The following is a 23,671-nucleotide window of genomic DNA, read 5'->3' as shown; positions in this document are numbered from 1 at the left end:
AATAATTAAAGATCAACGACAAGGGTAAGAAGCTAAATGTAACCGCAAAAAAATAGTTTATTTTTAGAAAATTAGATAGAAGGCGCGCTAACGCCCTTCTCTTTTCATTAGTCAAGGAAAAATGCCTCAATTATTTCTCCCTCGGTCTTGTCGTTGTTGGGAAGCAGGTAGCGCGGTCGGGCCGGAGAAGGGACGAGGAAGATGGGAGACTGGGTTACGATAAAGACAAGGACAACTTTATACTATTTACATTATGTACAAGTAAGGAGCAACTGAGAGTGCCTCTCAGTAGAAAGGGAACGTCTTAGCAGAAGGGAGTCTCGGAGAGAGGGATCTTCCCGGCTGGTAGTAGTAGTAGTAGTGGATGAAAAGGGAAAGGAAAAAGCCAGGGGCTGTGACTGGCGAGTTGCCACCACCACCACCACTGCGAGCGTGCCGATAGGAGGGAGAAGTATAGGTAGAGGAGGAGAGGAAGGGAACAGAGCCGTAGCCATGTGCTGCCTCGGATCAGAAGGAGCTGTCGAGGCCCCTGTCCTCCAGGAAGGTAAGGAAGGACTGGAGGGCCTTGGAAGCGCTAGGGCCGGTGTGAAACAGTACTAGACTTGCCGAGTGCACAAGAAGAACCACGGCCTTGTAGCTGGCAGCCAGCTTTGCCTGTTGGACGAAAAAGGCGGGGCATTCACGCAGTCGATGCCGAGATTTATAGGGTTTTCCTTCCCTGAAATCCCTAGATGGAGACCGGGTCTGCCGAAGAAGACGTGTCCTGAAAAGTTCATTTTGGCACTCATCACGCACTCTCTCATCAGGGAACACACCCCCGGCACGTGTTGAGCTTGAGGGTGAGGAGGATGCCATTTATGTCGCGCAGATACCGGAAGGTACGCGAGTGGCGTTCCCGCAGTCTCCAGGTGGTCGCACGAGTGGCCTGCACTTGTTCTTCGTCAGTGCAAGACCACAAGGGCAAGGCCCAAGACCACGCGCAAGGCCACGCGGTGAAGGGAAACCGCTCGCCGGAAACTGCTCCTCTGATGACGGATGCCGCGGTCAAACATGAGGTGACTGGACCTAGCTGACACCCGAGTTCTCCCTGAAAGCTCAATGACGGCTGGCCTTGGCAACATTCTTCGTCATGTAGATGAGGGTGCCCTGGCAGAGCTACGCTGGCTGCTTTCGGGGAGGCTTGCTGACGCCGCTGCCCGAGGGTCCCCGTTTTAATCCACTTAGGCTTGAGGGTATCTCGGGCATAACATCGTCTGCCGTCCAAAGTTTGATGAAACTGAGTCTATAACCCAGGCTCACGGCAAGACCGAGAGAACAATATTTGAGGCCTTTTTCATTGACCAAAGAAAAGACAAGTGCGTTAGCACACTTCTATTGACCTTTCTAAAGCTTCACTTTTTTGCGTTCTTACCTCTAGCTTGTTACCGCTGCCACTGCACATTACTTTAGTTCGCTTTGAGAATTTTAATATGCATTTCATGCTGCTTTGCCGCCCTTTACACGGTTTTTATTCCCTTCTCACCCTTATCTTTTCATTGTCATCTGTCAGGCACCTTTATTTTTTTCATGTTGTTATGCATACTTTGAGACCATGTGAATGCGCGTTTTACCAAGTTTTTATCAAACCTCATCACATGTTGAAATGATCCCCTAACTCATTTTTTTTAGTTTTGCTTAGACATGCCCTTTTGCTCTTTCTGATTGTTAGTCTGATTCACGCTCTCCAATGCAGCCCCTATCTGGGTATGTAGCGCACCTGCTTTAATTTGCCGGTTATTGAAGTCTAAAGTTGCGCTTCTGTCCTGTCGTCTCTCCTTTTCCCTGTGAACGTCAATTTAGTGCGCAGCATATCTTTAAAAATATGCCATGCCAACTAGTTTATAAACATTCGAACGGACATGCTCTTCTGTTTGGAACTGTTAATTTCTAGATGCCACTTTTTAACAATAGCCCTGTTTCGGCATTAAAATTTCGCCTTAGCTCTTTCCTTACCGGCCAAAAATGGTTGATTTTGAGTGTTTTAAAAATTATTTTATCAAGAAGTGCTAAATGCACTGTATACTGTAATAATCAAACTGTAGCTTATGATTATACTTATGAAGAAAAAAAGCGCCAGAGTTGAGTGTGCAAAACGTTTCGAAAATTTATTGGTTAAATATGCTTGAACACAAAATGAATACAAGCAAAAAAAAATAAGTTGCTGTACTGAGCCAGAAAATGATCACAAAAAAAATTAAATATGCAAAACGTGACACGTGGCACAACTACCATTCCTGCGGTTTCCAGCTGCATACGTAATACACTGCACTTTCCGTGGCCTTTCAGGTCAGGCAATATGACTGCCGTGCCGCGAGAGAAAGCAGCCGCATGAGGACATGAAGTGGAGGTAAATGTGGGATGTGCTGCACATTACACTTGTTCTGAGTTGTGTTCTTGTTTTTTTGTTTTGTTTTATAGCAGAGCTTGCAGTTCCTCCTTTTCTCCATTTTGAAGCGAAAAGCTTCACTGGGCTAGTCAACACCGCGCTTCGCGTGAGCCAAACTACAGATCTGACACTTCTGCGCATGCGCGAAACTGAGTGATGTCACGCACGGCGCAGACACTCGCCATGGAAGGAGAAGAAGAAGCAACAGTCGGACGGCGCAGAAACAGCCAGAAGTGCCAGTGCGACCAAGGCCTTCATGGCAGACTTTGTGAACAATCCATTCGGCTACGTGTGTGACGTTTGTGAAATACTATGGCATTTGCGGGATCTTAAGCCGGTAAGTGATGCCATGCGGCCGACATTGAGCTTAGCATCTGTTCTGTTGAGTGAAACCGTGGGTAGGGTGTGTGCCTCATGTAGGGCATTTTTAGTCAAAGAGAAAGACCCTCTGTTCAGCGTTTGACCATTCGCCGCAGCCGTGCGCAGTGCGCATTTGAAAGGAGAGGTATAAAAGGCGCGCTTGCCCATAGAACAGGCGCAGACACTCGCCATGGAAGGAGAAGAAGCAACAGTCGGACGGCGCAGAAACACCGATCCAGAAGTGGTAGCTTGGCAGTTGGCTGAAAAGCAGCGAGAGCTTTTCGCTTATCCAGGCTTAACCTTAGCTAAGCCACTGCCAATTTTTTTTTTTCTTCAGTTGGCCGCGAATGGGCTCTATGGGTGAAAAGTTGGCTACGGCTCTAAAAAAAAAGACAGCATAAGAACCGACAGAAGTGCTCGCTGTAGTCCTTCGCCTTTGAGGAGCGCGCGGCAAAACGGACGCCATGTTCGGCGACAGGAACGACTACGTCCGGTCAAAGTTTCTGATTTCATGTCGCCTCCTCGCGTTAGAAAACGAAAAAAAAACAAAGAAAAAAATGCTGTTATAGAAGCAAACTGGATCATGCAGCTTGTCCAGGAGCGCCGTCTTGAATTTTTGGCGGCAGGTTCAAAACGTCGGTCATATATGACCGATGGCATACGGCGCGTTAAGGAAAGAGCTAACTATCCTCTCCCGCAATCTGTTTCGGAGACAACGAGAATAAAACAAACCTATACTGATATCTCAGAATTTCTGCTGGCGAATCACACTTGCACCGTAAACTCGGGCACGTTAAATCTCGAAATAAGCGACCACAAAGTAATTCATGCTAATATCACCTTCGTGGTACGACGTCCTAGCTTCAAAAATACAGTCCGCTTGTACGATAAGGAAATATGTGCGAGGACAACCATGAACAAAAAGTCATTTTCCATACCTCTGAAATGTTTTTCTATCATCGGTCCAATGTGCAGATTTGACTACATTTCAGGATTGTATAAGTAGATTACCATAAATAGAGTTTCAAAAGAAAGGTGAATTCAGAGAAGCCAGAGCATAGAAACCTTTAAAACGCGGATAAATGGCAAGAAACTCTTATTTTGCCCATCATATTAACGCGGCAGCGTTAGAAAGCTCGTGTCGCAGAAAACCTGACGTCGACATCGACGTCGTCGGTGTCGTCGGCGTCGTCGGCTTTGGCGTCGTTGACCGGGAGCGAGAAATCCCTGAAAAATCACCATAGAAACAACCGATGAGGTAGGTGGGGCAGCTGGGTCACGTGACCTTGTGGCGTCATCACAGCCTGCCCAAAGGATTGTGAGCGAACTGCCCACCGTGGCAGGTGGCAGTTAAATCGATGATTGTTCGCGACAGGTTGCTTGGAAATAGCAGCCTGGATCGCACAAGTCCCACCGGTGGCAGCAGATGCATCGCAGGGCAGAGGCGCATCGCTCAACCGCTGCTCTCAGTGGTACGAGGACTCCCAGGGATATATGAATGTTAATGAGAGAATGCCCAATTCTGCATATATTCCCTGCAATTTTTAGCAAGCTAACGGTTTAGCCTGGGATAAGTATACTATGCTACGAGGACACATATAATAGTTCAGTTTGCAAAGGCAAGCATTTTTTCTCTAACAAGAATTTTCCAAAAATACTAAGCGCATTCTCAAACATTTTGGGAAACTATATCAACTTGTTACACAATCATCTTTACCTTCCAGATGAAACGATTAAAATTGCCAGTAATACACCGGGGCTTACATCTTGTGCGCTGGTTATTAATCCGCCTGTAAAGCGCTCTTCACCCCCAACTTACACTCCAACCTTGGCTATAATCTACAGAGTGAAGCCTCTTTAACGAATTTTTTTTAAAAAAAAAAAGCTTTCGATAAAATTCTCATACGCCTGGATACTTAACCCTGCAAATGCATAAACAATCAAAATGTGGGCCAAATGTATTACGTGCTCTTAGATTCCAAAAGACTTACAATTTTATTGGGAAACATATTGTTGCCCAATAATTTACTTGCCAAGTTAGGCCAAGTTCTGAACGCCAGAGAAAAATTTAGCAGCTATAGTCACGTGCACACAAGCGTAATAATATATGAAGGGTTCAACTGGATATGCATATGATTTTTATTTGCTTTCTTTGGCTTCAGGGACTTTCGACTCCTTTCTTCCGCATGCGCTGTTCTGCATCATTACACAGAATAAACTACTGCCGGCACGCATACATCACCGAACTCGTCATAGGTTCAAATCAGCTGTCCAAGCGCACTCACAGTCATCCTTTACAGCTTCATTTTTCTCCCGCCCCACTACACACTAGAATGACACTGACCCTGGCTCAAGGCCGTCTGTGCGCTGCCTAGCAGTGCGTTTTTAAAAAAAATACTCTCTCTCTCTTTCTCTTTCTAGTCTCTACACAACTCTGTAAAGTTAAATTATCCATCGATGTTTGCACGAACTACCAACAGACTTCGCCCGCGTAACATAAGACTACAGTCGAATTAAGATATATCCAACTCGAAGAGGATCGAGAAATAGTTCGACATATCACAAATTGGATGTATAAAAATGGCAGTAGATTCGCTTACTTACAGCCTAGAAGCAAGAATGCGTTGCTGTCGCACTGGTGACGCGCTTCTTGCAGCGACGTACCGCCCGCCGGCGTGCTGGCAGCGTCGAATCCACAGCTGATGGTGCTTGGGAAACTGGCCACTGCCTACCGTAAGATGTCTAACACCGTTACCAGTACATTACAAGTAGAACAATCTCTCACCAAATCTAAAGTAGAGTTGGTTTCCGCAACGCCTTCGGCAGAGAAGCGAGCGAAGCACACCACGCGAGGGCCGTGGTTATAGGCTTTAGATAGGTAGGCTCCATTCACACCATGGCAGAGCGTGACGTTGAAATTAAGTATACAAGGGACGTAGGCCACCTTCAAGCCAACCCGCCGTAAACCTGCCAGCGCTGCCAGCAGGTGCCCTAGGTCGCGCAGATGGCCCGTCTCCGCACGCGAAGAATGCTCGAAGAGCGCCGTCAGGAGAAGCGCCACTTGCAAGGACACGACGCGCCGTTCGATATGGAGAATTTCCGCCGAAATTTAAATTCGATATACTGCATGACGTTCCTATACTTTTGCACACGATCCCGAAGGGGGTAATCAATGTGTTCGATATATTCAAAATTCGAAGTATCCGGGTTCGATGTATCCAGGCTCGACTGTATAAGTTTGTTACTCTTTAGCAATCACTTGTTTAATATCACTAAAGAAATATTTTTAAGGTAATAAAAATGAAAAATTAATGAATGCGATTGAAATAAACGGTTCCCTCTCGGACTGCGGAGTTCACATAGTCCCACGTTTATTAATCGGAACACAGTCAGAGATAATCTGCCGCCCACAGCTGCCTTGGACCCTTCACGTATATTCCACATGTTGCCTCTCACTAATGTTGCGTGAATGTCTTTTCCCTCTTCTTTTAGACAGCCGCTGCGTTTCTCATTCACGCACGCTTAGGCCTACTCGCTGGCTGAACGGCCAATATGTTTACGTCGCCCTGCGGCAATCGCCAGCTTTATTAACATTAGTGTTGTTTAATGCGATATTGCAGGCCCGACTTCATAACAGGTTCGTAAAGAGGTTGACAGGTTGAGGTTGTTGCAGGCTACTGGTAGGGTTAGACTTGCGGAATCTGCCGGCAATCGTTCCATCGTAGCGACGCTTAAATGCTTACTAGGGCTGGTAGTTCTCCGTCAAGCCAACGGCTCTATGAGCACCATAAGGGAACATTCTGTGTCAAGTATTATTTCAAGAAAGGCTCAAACCTGCTCCGGTGCAATGCAATAATCTTTGGTAAAATTTAAAAGGAAAAGCAAATTTCAGAACTTCGCGCAAGAAACTGCGCGCGCCATAGCGTACGGACTGCTTGATCACTAAAGTCATGGGTATCAAGGGACCGTGATGCCCCACCACGACAATATGGCGCTGCTGCTGCTGCAACTGTTAGCCGTCAGAGTGCGCCTCCGCCGATATGAGGCCGCAGCGAGCCCATTCTCCGAGCAAACCTACTTTTCTCACCCTCAGGGCCGCCTCAGCCGAGACGGACGCCTAGTACAGGGGCGATTTTGGGGAAGCCGCCGAGAGCTTCGCGGCCATTACCGCGGGTCGCCAAATTTCCTCCGAGTCGCCCTTTAAGGAGAGAAACAAAAGGACACCGAGACGGTAACGGGCACGCACTCGCGCAAGCGCAGCGCGACCGCTGTTTCGCCGTTTTACTCCGGTGCACTCAATTTCTGTGCGCCGGCCTTGTTTTCCTATTTACGTCCCTAGAGCGTCCTACGTAGCTGCGGACTTAAGACAAATTCGTGCTCTCTCTTCAGCTCCTCCGTGCGCCATACAGACACGGCAGAACAGAAAGAAAAAGCAGCGAGGAAAGAAATGACTCCGTCAAGCAGTCTGACTCGGAAATGACGCTTGAAAGGAGCGGCGCGCAGGTTTCATCTGTTCGGCCTGCTTGAAACAATTTAGGGCAGTAAAAGTATTGGGACCACTAACGTTGCGGCTCCTGCGGCACTGTCGGTGTTCCGCCAGCAAGAGAAAAACATCATGGACAAACCTTTGAAAACATGATCTCGGTGCAGCTCCCTAGCAAAGCAAGAACAAGTAGCGCTCTTGGTTCTTGCATTCAGCCCTGCTTGCTTTTCTGTGTCTTCGAGAACAATAAAGCGTCGGCGCCGAGAGAAGGAGCCGCCTCGTACCTTGCCGATGCGCTCGGTCGAAAAGCCAGTAGCAAGTGGAACGACCTCTTTTGAGTTCCAATATCTGCGGAGGGGAGGTTAAAAAGTCGGATCGTAATTCGAGGCCTGTATTCGGCATTACGGAAAAGCTGAACGCAGAGCAAAGCAGAAAGCGAATTACAGCCGCAGAGTACCATTTTCTCCAGAGTACTACCAATGTTTTTTTTTTTTTGCGTGTGCGCGTGCATGTGTGTGTGTGTGTGTGTGGCAAGGCATGACCCATTTCTGGCCAAGCTTCTTTCTAGCGCCCAATAACGCGGTCCTTTTGATACACTGTCCCTAAAAATTATAGCAGCCTCCAAGAGTGTAAAACTATCATGCAGCCGGCTACTCAGACGGCTAAATGGAATCACATACTGCGAAAAGTATGGATTCTACATGCTTTCATTCCGACGTTCTTGCTTTCGCGTGACCCGTTTATCAAAAATACCCGGTCTGAAGAAAACAGTGCTGAGAGAGAAAGAGAGAGAGGGAGAGTAGAGAGGTGCTTTAAATGGGAGGAAGGGTGGAGCTGAAACTGTTATTTCATAAACATTCAGTGCAACTACACTCGCTCATACAGCCCCGTTTCGTTTAGATTCATTGTTTTATTTCTCACTGGGGTTTCCAGGTCGGCAATTGCCACTTTTAGCCTTTTACGGCGTTGAAATTCGAAAGTGCGCATAAAACGAGGAGTTCGGAGATCCTTTTGGCAGTACTGTACGCGACACTACGATTATAGCATCGCGCCGCGCGTTCTCCCCTCTAGCCCCAACGGGCATTTGCGCTACGGCTCCGCAGCGCAGGCGAAAAATCCTCTGGGTGTTTTCTCTCCAACGAAATTTCCCTCTCCGCACCTCCTGCAGCTTTGCGTCTTTCTCTGCTCGCCTTCGCTTTTCGCGTGGCCGCCGCCAGCCGGGGAGACACCTGTCATTCTACTTCACAGCGACCGTAACGCCCGCGTATTACGGCCGCTCTAGACACCACCGCGAAGTGTACTAGCTGCTGGCGAAAAAAAAGCACAGCCGTCGACGCCACGCTGCGCGAAATTTACGGAATAAATATAAGGCTTTACGCGAGCTGACGCGAGAGACACCAAGGAGACGCCGCGAGCATGATAAACAGGGAGCCGCGATGCGTCGAGAAGATAGGAGGGAGGTCGTATCCTTTTTCAACCTGTCCATGAAGCGAGGTTACTGCTGCTTGCGTTTTACTTATCTCGCTTTTTCTGCTTCCTTTATCACAGTGTGTTTTCGTCTGCGGCGGAGGGGTGCGCCTGTTTGTTTATGCTCGTGTGAGCTCTTAGCACGGCGCTGGATGCGAGATTTGCCGTGTCCACATGCCCCCGTGTCCGGACAATAGCAGCTCGGGGAAACGTATGAAGGCAAAATTAGGCTGGATTTTTACATTGAGCCCTGAAACAGGTTGCGCTCGCAGTTTGGTGCAATCGCCACAAATGCGTCGAATACGTGTTTAGCCGAGTATGCATACGAGTTCAGTTCCTCACTTGTTATCATCTTGTGCCGACCTCAATTTTTCGTTAAGGTCTTGCATACGAGAGTACAGATATAAGCTTTCAACCACGCTTGAAAGACGTGCTGCTTTCGGCGATCAAACAGCTAATGCACGTTTCTGCATACTGAGCCATTCACGGCACTCAGCAAGCGAACGGTACGAAAGTTCTGGGGAAAGCGGAGGGAATTTACATTACGGATTCAGTATATTTAATAAACTCGCTTGATTTGCATTCCCAAGGGTTCCAGGCGCACTAATAAAACGTAGCCTTCCTTGATCTGGAGCGTATACGTAATACTTGGCCTCATAACAGTCGCGCAACCGATTGCTGATGGACTTTCCCTGATGCACGAGCTCTAAGTGAACTGACGAGCCAGATAACTGGAGTTTCCCAAGCCTTAGTCAACGCACGTTCACCACTGGGGCCCTTAAAATAAAAATGGTAGGGTTTTAAAGACGTTAAATCGGTCGAGTAGGACGTGCGAAAGCACTTGAGGCAACACCGCCTCAAAGGTAACCGCATGCAAATACTTATCGTCAACCGCGATCGGCAGCCGCTCGCGGGGAGGGGGGAGGGGGCATTGACGGAGCAGCTCGTTGACGGCGCAGCTGACCTCCGCCGCTGGCGCTCCGTGAAAGGTCAATGATTGAGGCTTCACACATACCTTGGGTTTTTCAGCTTTGCCAGTGAAGTAGTGCTTTTAGCACTAAAAAATTCGCGACTTCTACAAGTATCCCCAAATTCATTTCTACTGGCATTAACAGCGCGCTTATTCCGCGTTCAAATTTTGGTTGCAGAAAAAATATTAGAACTAGAAACTAAACATTTCTTGATCTAGCTAGAGAAAGATTGTGATGAAGCGCATGTGCCTGTCGCCCCCTCCCCTATGCAAGATGCCATGCACCGGGCGATCGGAGCTAGTCTGATGCTACATGGGAGGGAGGCGCCGGGATGTGCAAATCGAAGTCGATAGTTTGGGTGCCAGCCGCATCTAGTATGGGCGCCACGAGCACTACAGCATACATCGATGCCTCTCACATGGCACTGCTCCAATCCCATCCATCCTCCAAGCTCTCTTACCTCCACACGCACACTTGCGGCCCACAGATGAATTCCTTATCGTCATCACACTTAAGATCCCCTCCCTCGTATACACTATACAAACCTGCACACAACTCCCCCGCGCGGTGAAATACAATATACGTAGGCTCCCAAGCACCCCTGCGGTCGCTACAGAAACGCACCATCCTTCTTGACTTAAAGAGCAACTCCGGGGATTTTTCGGCCATTTTGAGTTCAGGGTAAAATCACATTGCTTAGAGTCCCGTACATCCGCCACAAAAAAAAAAAAACTATTTTAAAAAATTGAGTGGAACCATTTCAAAACGGGGAACACCGCAAACCAAAACAGAAACTCAGTCCGTGGCCAGGGACGATGCTCCGCGTGAGAAAGCGATGGCTTCACAAACATTACTGGGAAAACACTCCTACGCGCGTTGAGCGGCTGACGCATCGCCTCAAAATGATGCACCCCTTAATAAAATGCCTCAGACGACCTAATACAAGCCTCAAAATTTTGTTAGATAAGCGGAGAACGGGTGTTAAACATGCGGGGGAATATTTGTCGCACCGAAAATGGGATGTTGCCCTTAAAATCATTTTAACTGATGTCACAGACACGGAAGACTTAAGATTTATTTGCGCCGGAACAAAATGTAGCATGGTTGCCAAGTTTGAAGTCAGGAACGAGAGGAAAACTTACAGTAGAAGTTTCATTAGACTGTGGAAACCTCGAAAAAACAACAACCAAGAGTTGTATTTTAAGGAAGCATCTCGACTTCGCTCTCCTCACGCTACGACCTGCCTCAGTCATTCTTTGCATACCCCTGACCATGCAGGGATTGCCGTAAGTGAGCTGGCTCATCAGCTTGCCCGCGAACTCAACAGGGCTCGGGCAATTCCCTGATCAACTCCCACTACAAATGCCGAGTCACCGCTCTATAAACGTATCATTACTGGACACTACTCATATTTCGGACATGACATGACATGAATCAGTTGCCACCATCGTCCCACAGTCACACATGTCCCGAAAAATCCAAAGCAATGCTCTTCTTGTTCTCGCGTAGCAACCGACCCTCCATGCATGTCAACATCGAGGATTTATAATACCTTATACCTCTGTCCCAGTGCTGTTAGATCCATCCTGGCTGCCTGGCTGGCGTCGCCCCAGCGGGAGGACGCCCAACTAGGCACAACATGTCCAACCATGGAAGTCGCGGGCGCTTAATATGCGACAAAATAAGCGGCTCCTTCTTTCCTTGATCTTTAGCGCTGCGTCCTGTCGAGCCTGCCTGCCTAAATCGCGCTGTTCGGTGCGCTGGGTGAAGTGCGAAAATAATAATAAAAAATAAGAGAGACAGTGCGGAGTTTAATCAATATTTCTGCGCTGGCCGTCTGCATTCACACCGTGTCAATCCTTGGCAGGAAAAAGACCCGACAGAACAGGGGGCACAACAACGGGAAGACGGCGGCGAAGGAGAAGCAATGCAAGAGGCTCGACCCGCTTTCAGAGGACGCTGCGGCGGCTCGCCGTCGCGCGCGCGCGAGCCCGAAATTAATCGTGTCAATCCCCGAGTTCCCCCGTTGTCCGCGGTAATAGAACCGCGAGGAGCACCCACTCTTGGTCCCTGTCGCGCAACTGGTAATTTTGTTTGACCTTTCTCCGGAGGGGGGAAAAAAAAAAAGACAACAACGCTGCTTCCTCTCGGCGGCGCCTTTGCCTTTGGCTGCCCGTCCGTCCGCCAGCCTGGTAGCACGGCCGCAGCGCGCGCGTGCGCCCGCGCCGCGAAGGATGCAGCGCTCATTCAATCTCCCGAGGCAATGGGGAAACTGGTTGCTCGCTGCTCTGGCGTTGAACGACTAATTGACCGAGCGCAAAAGCGTTTATACCTCAGCCTTAACGAGTCTTGTCAGCGTCGTTGGGACATGTCGTGCGCCGCCCTGACGCTGTCCCCGGGGCGCCGCCTTCTCGCCGGTCCTTTTTTGTTTTTGTTTTTTACTTTCGCTGCACTTTTCTTCTTCCGTGTTCCGCTGCGCCCTCTACGTTTTCGCTCACTGTCACCGCGCAAAGCCCAAGGACGTCGTTGGGACGACGGCCAATCTGGGCGTCCGGAGGAACACGGGTAAACAGTGCGGTGGCAGGCGCTGGGCAAAGAATGCACCCTGATCAGGGCTGTGGGCAGCGTTATACTCTATGCTAAATAGTACGCCGCGTGTGTTGAAGGAACTGCCTTCTCCCTGTGCTGCGGGGCCCGTGTGACGATTCGCGTCTTCCAGGCTCAGCAAAGTGGGAAGAGCCGCGCTTCGCTGTCGCTAGAAACGTCAAGTCCAAGCGCCTTCTGCGGTGGCCGTGACCGAGACAGTGAAGTGACTAATGGCGACATTCGCCGTGCCATCATTCCAGAAAAGCAGCTAAAGGCATGCGTTACTTTTTTGTTTTATCTGTGAAGTCGCAGCTTTCTTGGCACGCAGGTAAAAGTGAGTGAGCTTCTCTGAAGCGAAGAAGGTCACGTTCCCATTGACATTATGAAGTTATGTTTCTTTACGAGTTACAAGCTCAGCCCTGTACTGAATGTTCGTAACCAAGGTGGCCTGAGATGCGCTGGCAGCCGACAAAAGGACACTTTCTTTTAGAAGACATACCTGCCAGTTACCAAACCCTACTACTCTACCATTCCTTTTCCTTATCCAACTCGCTCTCTCTTAAATTTTACTGAAATGGATACGAATGTTTCTGAAAGTTCACAAATGCCCTTACTTTTCTTAATCGGAAATGCTGCGCTGTGCACTATCCGCCTCAAAAAAGATGGTGATGTCTATCGACGCGAATATCTGCCTTCGGCAATTGCTAGTCTGACACTTCAAAGAGAAAAGCGTCGACGTGGCCGACGTTTGAGGGGTTGACGCGGTTCATGTCTGCTGGCACACAGCCTCCAAGTAGAAATTCGGTCAGCTCGAGCGCAGTAAATATATGCTTTAAGTCGAGATCCTCGTCTCATGTCAGAGCCACGCATGCATTGCCGGTAAAGCAGCTTTTCTAATACTTTTTTTTTCGCTTTACTGCTTTCTCCCGCTACACTTGCCTTTATTGTTGTAAATAATTCCACAGCCCTGTTCCGTTTTGTTTAGATGCCCCAAGAGATTTTACGCTCCGCGCTTGCAAACTGACGGACAAACAAAGGCAGGGCAAAGCCACCCTGCCGTAAGGCGTGTAGAGCTCTGACCGAAGCGCAGCCCTTGTGTCTGTCCTACCTGGCAATGTGTTCTTTTTCTTTCACTCTCCGACATTTCGGCCCTTGCCTAGAACCCGAAGCGGCTCGGGTCACGCATTCGTGCACCGACACCGGAAACCGCTCATGCGGAAGCTCGCTTACGGGCGTCAGATCGAGCCCGACTCTGTGTGACGGGAGAAATTCGATTTGCTGACCTCTCGCCCATGATAGACGGCTAACGCGCGAGCGCACCCTGTCGGGAGAGGGAGGGCGAAGCCGCACGCGCCCCGCCCCGCAGACCGCACACCTTGCAGCACGCTGCAGCGTTTCTTCGGTCAAAACACAGTCATAAACAGGGCGATCGAGGGCGCAATCCGCGCCAGCGACACGACTTCGCCCGCCGTCGATGGATGCCCGACGCCTTCGCCCGCTGAATACATGCTTAAAGGGCACCGGCAGTGCAGAACTTTTTCCCATGCACGGTTGCCGCAATCTTGGTGCGGCCCGGAAATCCCGCATGCGGCGAGGCAAAGCCTTTCTCTCCGTTTTTTTTTTTTTCTTTTCTCTCCTGCAGGAGACTGTCCGCGCCAGACGGCGAACAACAAATTAAAAGACTGCAAACGGGTCGAGTCTCGGCCATGAGCTTGAGGCGCTTAAACCCGCGCTACTCCTCCTCGCTTGAAAAACTGCTGGGCCTGTGGCCATTTATCTGTCTGGAGAGAAAACGCTGCGCGCGGCAAGACGCCGTCTGGTGGGCATGCGGACGTGTTCGTCGAGCACTGAGGCGCTGCACTCTTGCGACTTCATGCGCATGCACTCTCGTACTTTCCATAATTGCAGGACAAATCTCTGTTCAGCCCGCTTTTACTGCTTTCAAATTGTCGTTGTTTTTTGTTACTTCGGTGCACAATTCGCTACTGAGCTTGTTGGACTGGGTCACTGCACTCTATCTTTTTTTTTCATAATCCTTCCTACCCATTTTGTCTGTTGCTCCCGAGGAAGCCTTTCTGCTATTTTTTTCTTCCCTTCGCTTTTCGTTGTCTCACGTATTTTTTCCCGGTTTTGTTGTGTGCGTGCGTGTGCGCTTGTGTGTGTGTGTGTGTGTGTGTGTGTGTGTGTGTGTGTGTGTGTGTGTGTGTGTGTGTGTGTGTGTGTGTGTGTGCGTGCGTGCGTGCGCGCGCGCGCGTGTGCGTGCGCGTGCGCGTACGCGTGTGAGTGTGTGTTCGTCTCGTCTTTTCGAACTTGCAGGAGACGCATATCTCCGTGCGCGCGATATCATACGTCTTCACCAACTATTTTCATTCGTACACCATCGTTGTCCTCTCGCCTCGAAGCCGACGAAAGCTGCGACGACCAAGGCATCTCCATCAGCCCCCGCCTCCAATTAATTTTCGCTCCGAGCGCAAACAGCGGAGAAAGGGAAAGCCAGCCGAGAGGGAGGCACTCGCGCGCCGACGCCGTGCTCGTTCCTCTCGTGGCGACTTACGGCAGAAGCAAGGTCCGGCGAAAGTAGGCAGCGTATACTACCGAATAACGATTTCACTTTCAAAGGGAGCAGCACCTATCCGGTCGCCACCTCAGCCTAAATCGCAACGTGAAGGGTGAAAGGAGGAAGGAGGGCAGCGATGGCGAGGCACAGGCGCAGTCCAGCTGGATAGGAGCCGACGGCGTGGTACGTCGCATTCCCGCGCCGGCACGTGCTGCTGCTGCTGCCACTGAGGCTGTCTTGGCACGCCTTCCCGCGGCGGTGGGAGAGAGCGCACGCGCGCGTTTGATCGACTGCATCCGATAGGTTTTCTTCTTCTTGATCACTTTGTTGTCGGCTGCCAGCGCGGCGGGCGTCTTGAAATCGAGGTGACTTCCGCATGCGAGGCACACATTCCGGCGGCGCCGATTGCGCCCCGCCGCTGCCGGCCAACTTCCGATGGAGAGCCTCCGCGCGGCTCACGTCCACGACGCCGACCGCTGCGCGACGACGGCCGCCCCGCAAATGAAAATGCGTAAAAAGCCCCCTTCAAACGCCGCCGCCGTGGACGGACTCTCTCCTCCGCATGGCACGCGGCGTGAGCGCTCTTCAGCGGCCGGAAGACGCCGACAAGCGTGTCCCACGTGGGTTTGTTGTAAGGCGCGCCGCCGCAGCGCTTTTCTCCCAACGTTTCTTTGTCGTTGTTGTTTTTATCTTTTGCTTTCCTATGCCTCTCTCTCTCTCTCTTCTTTTCCCGTCTCCCTATTTTAGCGTTTCTTTTGTTGCGCAACAATTTTCTCCTTCGAAAGGCGAGCTTTAGTTCCGCACGCAGAGCCGAACCAAAGTGCCGCTCGCTCGCTCTCTTTTCCGGCTTTCAGTTGACACGCAGAGCGTTTACGGGCGGACCTGTCATGATCACACTCATCCTTCAGTTATACCGGGCGCGCCGCGCACTGTCGCGTCATTTTGCTCCCTGCTTAGAGTATGCGCCAACACTACCGATCCTTACAAATCCATTCTTCATGCACGGTGGAGGTTTAGGCTCCTGACTGCATCGTAAAGCATTTGCGACTGATCGTGAACACGACCGTATACTTGTCGTGTCGAGATGCGACAGAGAGCGCGCAGAGAGCGCTCACCTAAGATTATGTATGAACGCAGACTAACAAATGCAGGACTCTGACTTCCCGCGACAGCATGTGGCTCGAAACCTTGCACTGAAATCGAAGAACTTGCTTTCTTTTCTTTTTTTTTATTAAACAACCCGCGGCCCCCTTGCAAAGCACAGATAATTCGCGATGAATAGGATCGCATAATGTGTCGATCTGTCCTTCCCGCAAATTTATGCATCGCATACACGCTATGCTCGTATTTAATAACCTGCCATCGCGCATTGCGACTGAAACCAAACTCGCCAGATTTCACGTACTCGCACGAACAGAACCCGAGTGAACTCAGCCCTCATTACCCAAGCATTCCACCTCGGGGAAATGTTGTGCGCTAAGCCTACTTCTGCTTTTCCTCTCTGTATTTATTCTCATTTCCAACTACTTTGCCAATATCTATGTCCTTGTTATTCTCTGTGCATGCTATTGTGTGCCTTAATGTATTACTGTCTCCGTATCATACACCCCCCTGCCCACCCCCTTCCTTTATAGCGCCTCGGTGAGTGTCTTCACAGGCATCTTGAATAAATAATAAGCGCAGTGTCACCCTAATCGTCAAGATCGTGAGGACCAAACTGAATTCCTGCCATGCGTGATTTCGGCACCCAGGAAGTGCCATCATGTAATGTTACGCCAAGGAAAGTCTACAGAGTTTGTTTGTGCCGAACAAAGGGTGGTCTTCCGGCAGCACTTTCGCTCTTGTAGCCTCGCAAGCACATAAGAACTCGCTGATAGCAACCGCAAAAGGGGTAGAATTTATCGTAATAGAAATATTTCCGAATTGCGAATTATCAACTGTGAGGTTTAAAGCATCACGAAGCGACATATGGGCTATAATGTACGCCGTAGTTGAGTGGCCCGAGTTAATTTAGGCTACCTTGGGCTCGTTAACGTGCTCTGATACCGCACAGCACGCGGGTGGTTTTGTACTTCACTTCCATCGAAATGCAGCCGCCGAAGATTTAACCCGTGACCTTGAGATCAGCAGCCGAACGACATAGCCACTGAGCCACCTCGGCGCCTAGAAATAAGTGTATACATGAAGCAGTCGCAATTCGAATTAAAGAGCGAGGATGCAACCACGAAAGCAAACTGGACAGTAAACATACAGCGGTGCCTTTAAAGACATCTTAATTTGCTAATTACCTAAGCGGCGAGCCCGACTCTGCAGACTCTCTGTCGTGTTTGTTGGCCAATTTAACACTACGACGAATTTGTTTTTTATTGAGCGGCTGGTTTCTTACCTTCGGGGTGCATGGCAGCGTCGACTTCTCCGTACTTGGGGCGCACGTCAGCTCTCCGTGGCTACCTCTCTCAATTACCGCATACACCAGCGCCCTTCAACTCCCGAATGCGTTCTGCAACGAAGTCGGAGGCGCATGGGCCGCCGTGACGGTCCACGCAAGGCGAGAGACGCAGTTCTTTTGGCCTCGCGCATTTTTGAAACACCGACCGGGCAGAGAAGGGCCTCCTGCGTCAAGTTTTCGCGCACTGCCACTGGTGCCATCCTGGTACCCGGAAGCTGTCATTCATGTCAGATCGCAAATGAGTAGACAGCTGTTTCGATAACCACCTGTGGCGCGTCGCCCAAGGTATACAGTCGCAGCAAAATGAATTCAGCGGTGCTCCGGTTGCTGTCGCGGTAAAATGCGATCCGAACCGCGCATTTTTTCGTATTGTCATTTCATCCCACTGGAAGACTGGAGTATGTCGTGCCTGCGTAATAGTCACAGATTATTTGCAAGAGCTGTTTACACGGGATGTCATAGCAGCAGCACGAAGGCACGCGCAATATTTGCAGTTCGTCGAGCAAGCAGCCCTATACGGTTGCTTCTTTGTCTGCTGCAGCGCGGGAAGACAAGCTGAGTAAATCAACCAGGGTGGCTAGCCGGTGATAGCAAAAATATTTTACTATATATGCAGCCAATGTAGCCACTTTAACTCACATGCTCTGGGACTGCAACAAAAACCTTCACGGTGCTAATTCCGGAACCCTCCCGCCGCGGTTGGCCGCTGCCTTGCGCAGCCCCAGCCTCGGGGACCAACTCTGGGCCGTCCAGCAGGCCCGCGAGGCGACGGCGAGGCAGCGCCTCGACGTCCCCACGTGGGAGACCTAAGGCCCCGTCGGCGAAAGCTCTGCAGGACTATGAATAAAGTTGTTACCAACCAACCAACCAACCAACCAAATATGCAGCAGTAATGTAGCGGACGCCATTTTCAGTTCTACATGTCGATTGAAATGAATTCTACGCCACGGTAAGCAATCGTTTCGCATAATACACGGCTTCGCAATATTACTCGCGTCGGCTATTTCAAGTCCCTCATCGACGCTACAACATATGCGTAGTCAGCTTTTTCGTGAACTGCAAATTCCTATCATGCGTAGGGTGCGTACTGTTAAAAGGGATATAAAAATATCAAAATTTTCAAATATTGATAGGTTTATAATAGTAAGCTTTGACGAATTCTATATCGCATAATGAGTAGCAGGTGCGTATATGCGCAATATACTTTTAATTCGCCCATGCCCTACCATTTAGCTTTGTTGAGGAATGGACCAGCAAGCTTTAACGCTAAAAGCTCGGGCCAATAATATCCCAGATTGAAGCATAACCTGTGCCTACAATCGCAAAAGGCCCTGATAGATTGGATGAAGTTTGTGAACGACCATGTTGCTTCTAATAATTAGAAATCATGTCTTGTCCTGGGCAAAAAGGGAATGAAAACACCATTCGCTGTCATGTAAATAAAAAAAAATGTTTAGGGGGATTCCCCTAAACATTTGACCAACTTCATGTGCTACGAAGTACGAATCACGTGATCACACTGCTGCTGCCTTCTCTCATTTGTTTATCGTTCCACCGAGTGCATTACCTGTGCAAATAAGTTACAGACACAATGTTTTCAGTGCATTTTGATTACGTACTTTATGGTACTTCGTAAGCATTTTTCACTGTCAAAGATGCGCGTTTAATGCGCTTTGGAATAATTTGTAATTCATTTCATTTTCTCTTGTACCTGGAGGGAACGCTACGTTCGCATAATCAGTTATGGGGGTGTTTACTTTAAGCGAAAATTCCATGGAGGGTGGAACGTTTTCTTGTAACGTGACCTGGCAAACAGCACACGTGATTGGAATGCAGCGGTGGTTATGCAGGTTAGCTGAGCGCAGTCACGTATGAACAAAGGGGAAGCAGCGCCTACGGCGGAGGTGGAGGAGCGGCGAAACGTTGTCTGTTCCTGCGCACCTCGGTGCAGCTTTTGTTTCACCAATAGCTACGCTCAAGTTCGGTATTTTATTACCAACGGCCACTTTTGCACCTTCCATCGGTGCGAAATAAATATACTGATGGCAGATCTACGATTGACAACAGTGAATTAGGGATGCATGTATTAATTTCACCATTCCAATTCCAAATGTCACGATACGCACGCTAGCCTGTGATCATACCGGTTACTATTTTTGGCCGCTTCTTTGAACTTCTGAGTCAAAATCGGGAGCTTAGGTCTCTTGCATTTGAATAGTTTTTAGACTGCGTCAAGAGAAATACGGTTACTTAACGTTAATTACAACTTGACTTGAGCCAATTTTGTAACGCGGGATTCGGGTAGTTATGGCTGAGGACTAGCTCGGTTTGAACAATTCAAATTATCTCAAACTCGGGTCCTAGCAATCACAAAAATGAACAAGGGAGGGGAAAACCTCAGGTTGCTTGAGCCAACGTTTCGACAAGGGGACTTGTCTTCGTCTGGGCAAAGCGTTCATCATTGGCAGGGATTAAATAGGGCCTTCGCTCCGAGGAGGAAGGCCCCGGGGGTGGGGAAGGAAAGTGGTGTGAGAGGGGATGCGTGTCAGGAAGGGGAGGGAGGTGAACCTTGATTCGTTAAGCTGCAATAGTGGAAAAACATATATCCGGGGGGTGTGTAATGAACAAAGGCTTTGAAGGGGCTGCGACGGGGGGAGGCGCTGTAGGACCTGAAAAACTCAGATAAGAGGATTAGTCAGCGTGGTACAGGGAAATGAGAAGAAGGCAAACAACATAGGCTGGCACTGGAAGGCGGGGCATTTCCAAGGAAGGACAAGGCAGGGGGGGGGGGGGGGGGGGAATGGCTCGAGTTCAGAGAAAGCCAAAAAGGTGGGGCGGGTCCTAGCAGTATTACAGTTACCTACCCCAGTGCAGCTTTTTCTTACACCGTAAATTTATTTCACAAAACAACTGTGCCTGAGCACACACCTTAATAACAAAATAAAGGACTTGCAGAGCAAAGCTGCCCTAAACAATCCAGTGTTTAATTTATGACTATACTCGCCTTTTTCTCGCTAAACATGAACTACCCGAAACCTTAAAGGGCGTTGAATGACGTACGTTTTTAAATTTCCAAGTGTTTGATCACTGCGATAAATGATATTGTTTTGATTCCGTGTCCGTACATCTCTCAAACGTTTACGCGAGTAAACGTGGTTGCACCTCTTGTCATAGTTTTCCTGGCTCACGCAAGATAATCAGTTGATTCCTTGATCACGCACGGGTTCGACTATGAAGGAGCTTTTATTGCGGTGAATGTGCCGTCGACACATCCCACGACGTCCGTGATGCTGCCGCGAAGAAGGAAACGTTCTATAAGCAAGGCTGTCCGCAGTGTTGGGAAACGCGAGCCACCGCTACTGCATAGAGCGTGGGAGACGTCCCTTATACAGCGACTCGCAGTTGTCTGTTGACGTCCAGTGTGTCGGTTTGACCCGACGCTTACCTGTATAAACCCCCGGGTCCCGTATAATCGGAGGTACAGAGAACTTTCCCTTCGACTGTTAGCGATTGAGGCCCCCCACGCTGTCTCCGCAGTCGTGAGTCGTCGCCTAACTCGTCGCGCAGGAGAAAATGACGCCAGTACTATTCGTCTGTTACGTCATTAAACGCCTTCAGTCGGTCATAGTGAGAACTGCCGCAGCTCGAAGCGATGGCCCAAGCTGCTACCGATACCATGAAACTCCCCGAGTTGAATTCGGCGGTTTTAACCATTCACGAGTTTGGGCCAAGTTCGCCTGTCGATCAAAAGCACATATTTCACACTCCAGGCGTGGCGTGTAATTCTTATGCGCGTGCACGCTACGGTTTGGCCACGCCCAACGAGCTTGACGACCACTGCAAAGCCGTGCTGACAGACACCAAGAATCTTGACCGTCAAAATATAACAGGTAATACAACGAACGTCGTCGCTGATGAATTTTAACATCACTGTCCAGAACACATAACGCGTCGACGTTCGTTGTATTCTGATCTCGGACTACGATGGCATAAAAGTACTATAACCTGCAATGTAACCACATAACACACAGAAAAAAGCCGTCGGTACGTCAATGCAGCTTCCTGCAAGGGGCTAGGCACTAATGCCGACGATGACAAAGGGGTGCTATGGCGCATGCGCAATTCTCCAACACGATCCCGCCACAGTGCTTCTCAGTTGGCATGGCCGTGCAGTCATGAAAGAAGCGAAAGGGCTGGCGAAATAATGCAACGCGTGAGCACTGTTCGCCTTCCACAATGGACGGACAGAATGCTTGATACAGGAGGCATGCCTCTGAAACGCGCAAAGAAGACGTGGTAAACGGCTTCCAGCGAATATATGAATAGATAGCGGATAAGTCACAATATTATGATTACAATATAGCGTTGATAACAATAAGCGCTGCTGGCGCTTCGCATTGCGCAGTCTGGTGTGTTTCACACGTAGATGCGGCACGCGTGGAGTGCTTTTGTGTTGACATATGTGGCTTTGTCTCGACTTTCCGCGATAGCGTAAGGAGCTTGTTCTGCTGAAAACCCGGCGTCGTCGGCCGTCGTCCTGCGTCAGTCGGAAAACAATCCCAGAATACAGAAAGAAACCCAATATTGAAGAGGTTATTTAATAAAAGAAAATACCCGACATCGGGATTTGAAACCACGCCCCCTTCGTGCCAGGCGGGCACACAACGCAGAGGCCACGAAGAGTTTTATATCAACGTAGTATTTATTACAATGACACGACGTTTTGTGTACATGAGCTATCCACAAATAATAAGAAAATAGTGGCAAATCAACACGCCTAAGCAACGAAGCACGAGAAAAGTCTACGCAGAACACATACATAGCTGATACATCATAATGCGACACATCTAAGCAACAAAGAACTTTAAAAAAAAGAGGATCGTTGGATCGACCATGTTAGAGGTGCACCTAGAGAACGCGTTGTGGTGTGTATGACTTAGTAACGTGCTTTTAGAATGTGTACTGAGGTTATAGTATTAAAAACAAAACAAATATAAATATGCTAATTGGGCGTCGAAAATTGCGCGGAATGAAAAGGCGGTGTTATGGTGCTTCATTGTACTGAAACAAACGGTGCGTATGAGTATGCAGTGGCGTAGTGTGTCGTGCAGTGTAACCTAGATAATGACTGGTAATAGATAATTCTCATTGGTAACTGGTAATCGGTAATGTGCTTGCAAATCGATGACTGTGATAGGTAATGTGACTGTGGATTGGTAATCGGTGCGAAATGAGAAAGAAAATGAATAAAAGGAGGAAAAAATGCTGCGGTTCGACTACTCCTGAACCTGGTTCGAGAGCGAAAGCTACGGCGTATTGAGCAACAAGAGGCTTGGCGTCTGTAACGTTGAGTGCGTTGTAACGCTGTAACGTTACAAGTGCGTCTGTAACGTTGAGGCAGAGCAACCACCCTGCCACCCTGGCAGGTGGCAGTTAAAGGTGCACTGAAGAGGATTCTGAACTTGTCTTTTTGCCGCGGGAACTCGATCTAGACGTTCCTAGCATTCTTAGAAACAGTGACTTATTGCCCTGTGTGGCCGATTTCCCCAATTAAATCGTATTAACGTCCGGCTCCCGCCTTTTTTTTTTAATTCTCCCTCGTACGGTGGGCGGAGTCGACCAACGCGTGGAGCGCCTTTCACCCAGTCCCTTGGAGGCTTTGCTTTCGCTTTATTTTGTTTTTTAGGTTTCCATGAATGAATAGTTTCATTCCCAGATAATATAGCCGCAAAATAAGCCCGAAGAAATAAAAATACGCGCGGACTATTTGCTACTACTGACAACTACGTATTACTCCGCCGATGGCAGAGCGGCAAGCCGCCACGGGACTGGGTGAAAGGCGCTCCACGCGTTGGTCGACTCCGCCCACCGTACGAGGGAGAATTAAAAAAAAAAAAAAAGGCGGGAGCCGGACGTTAATTCGATTTAATTAGGGAAATCGGCCACACAGGGCAATAAATCGACGTTTCTAAGAAAGCTCGGAACGTGTAGATCGAGTTCCCGCGTCAAAAAGACAAGTTCAGATTCCTCTTCAGCGCACCTTTAATGGTTGATCGTGAGAGGTTGCTCTCCCAGTGAGCGCTGCGGCCTATTGCAGCAGTGCCGCGAGTCTGCCACAACGTTGTCAGCGCTAACGCATGCAGCCCACATCTCTCTCAGTACCCCAGGTACAGTCTTTGTCAAAAGTAACCAGGCTGCACGTTTTTCTTCTGAGTAGTATATTACAGCTATTATGCCAGCCCTCAATCTCCAAATCTCTGTATGGTAAGGAGAACCCCTGTCCTCACCTTCAAAGAACTTTTCGATCGTTAGGGAAGCCGTGAGGGCTCTGTTATACGAATCAGAAGCAAACCATGGAGCCTGATAACTTTTG

Source organism: Amblyomma mixtum, chromosome 3 (assembly GCF_055824585.1).
Source record: "Amblyomma mixtum isolate Tamu chromosome 3, ASM5582458v1, whole genome shotgun sequence".
Classification (NCBI taxonomy): Eukaryota; Metazoa; Arthropoda; class Arachnida; order Ixodida; family Ixodidae; genus Amblyomma; species Amblyomma mixtum.
The sequence above is the reverse complement of the archived record's forward strand: the minus strand, read 5'-3'. Positions refer to the sequence as shown.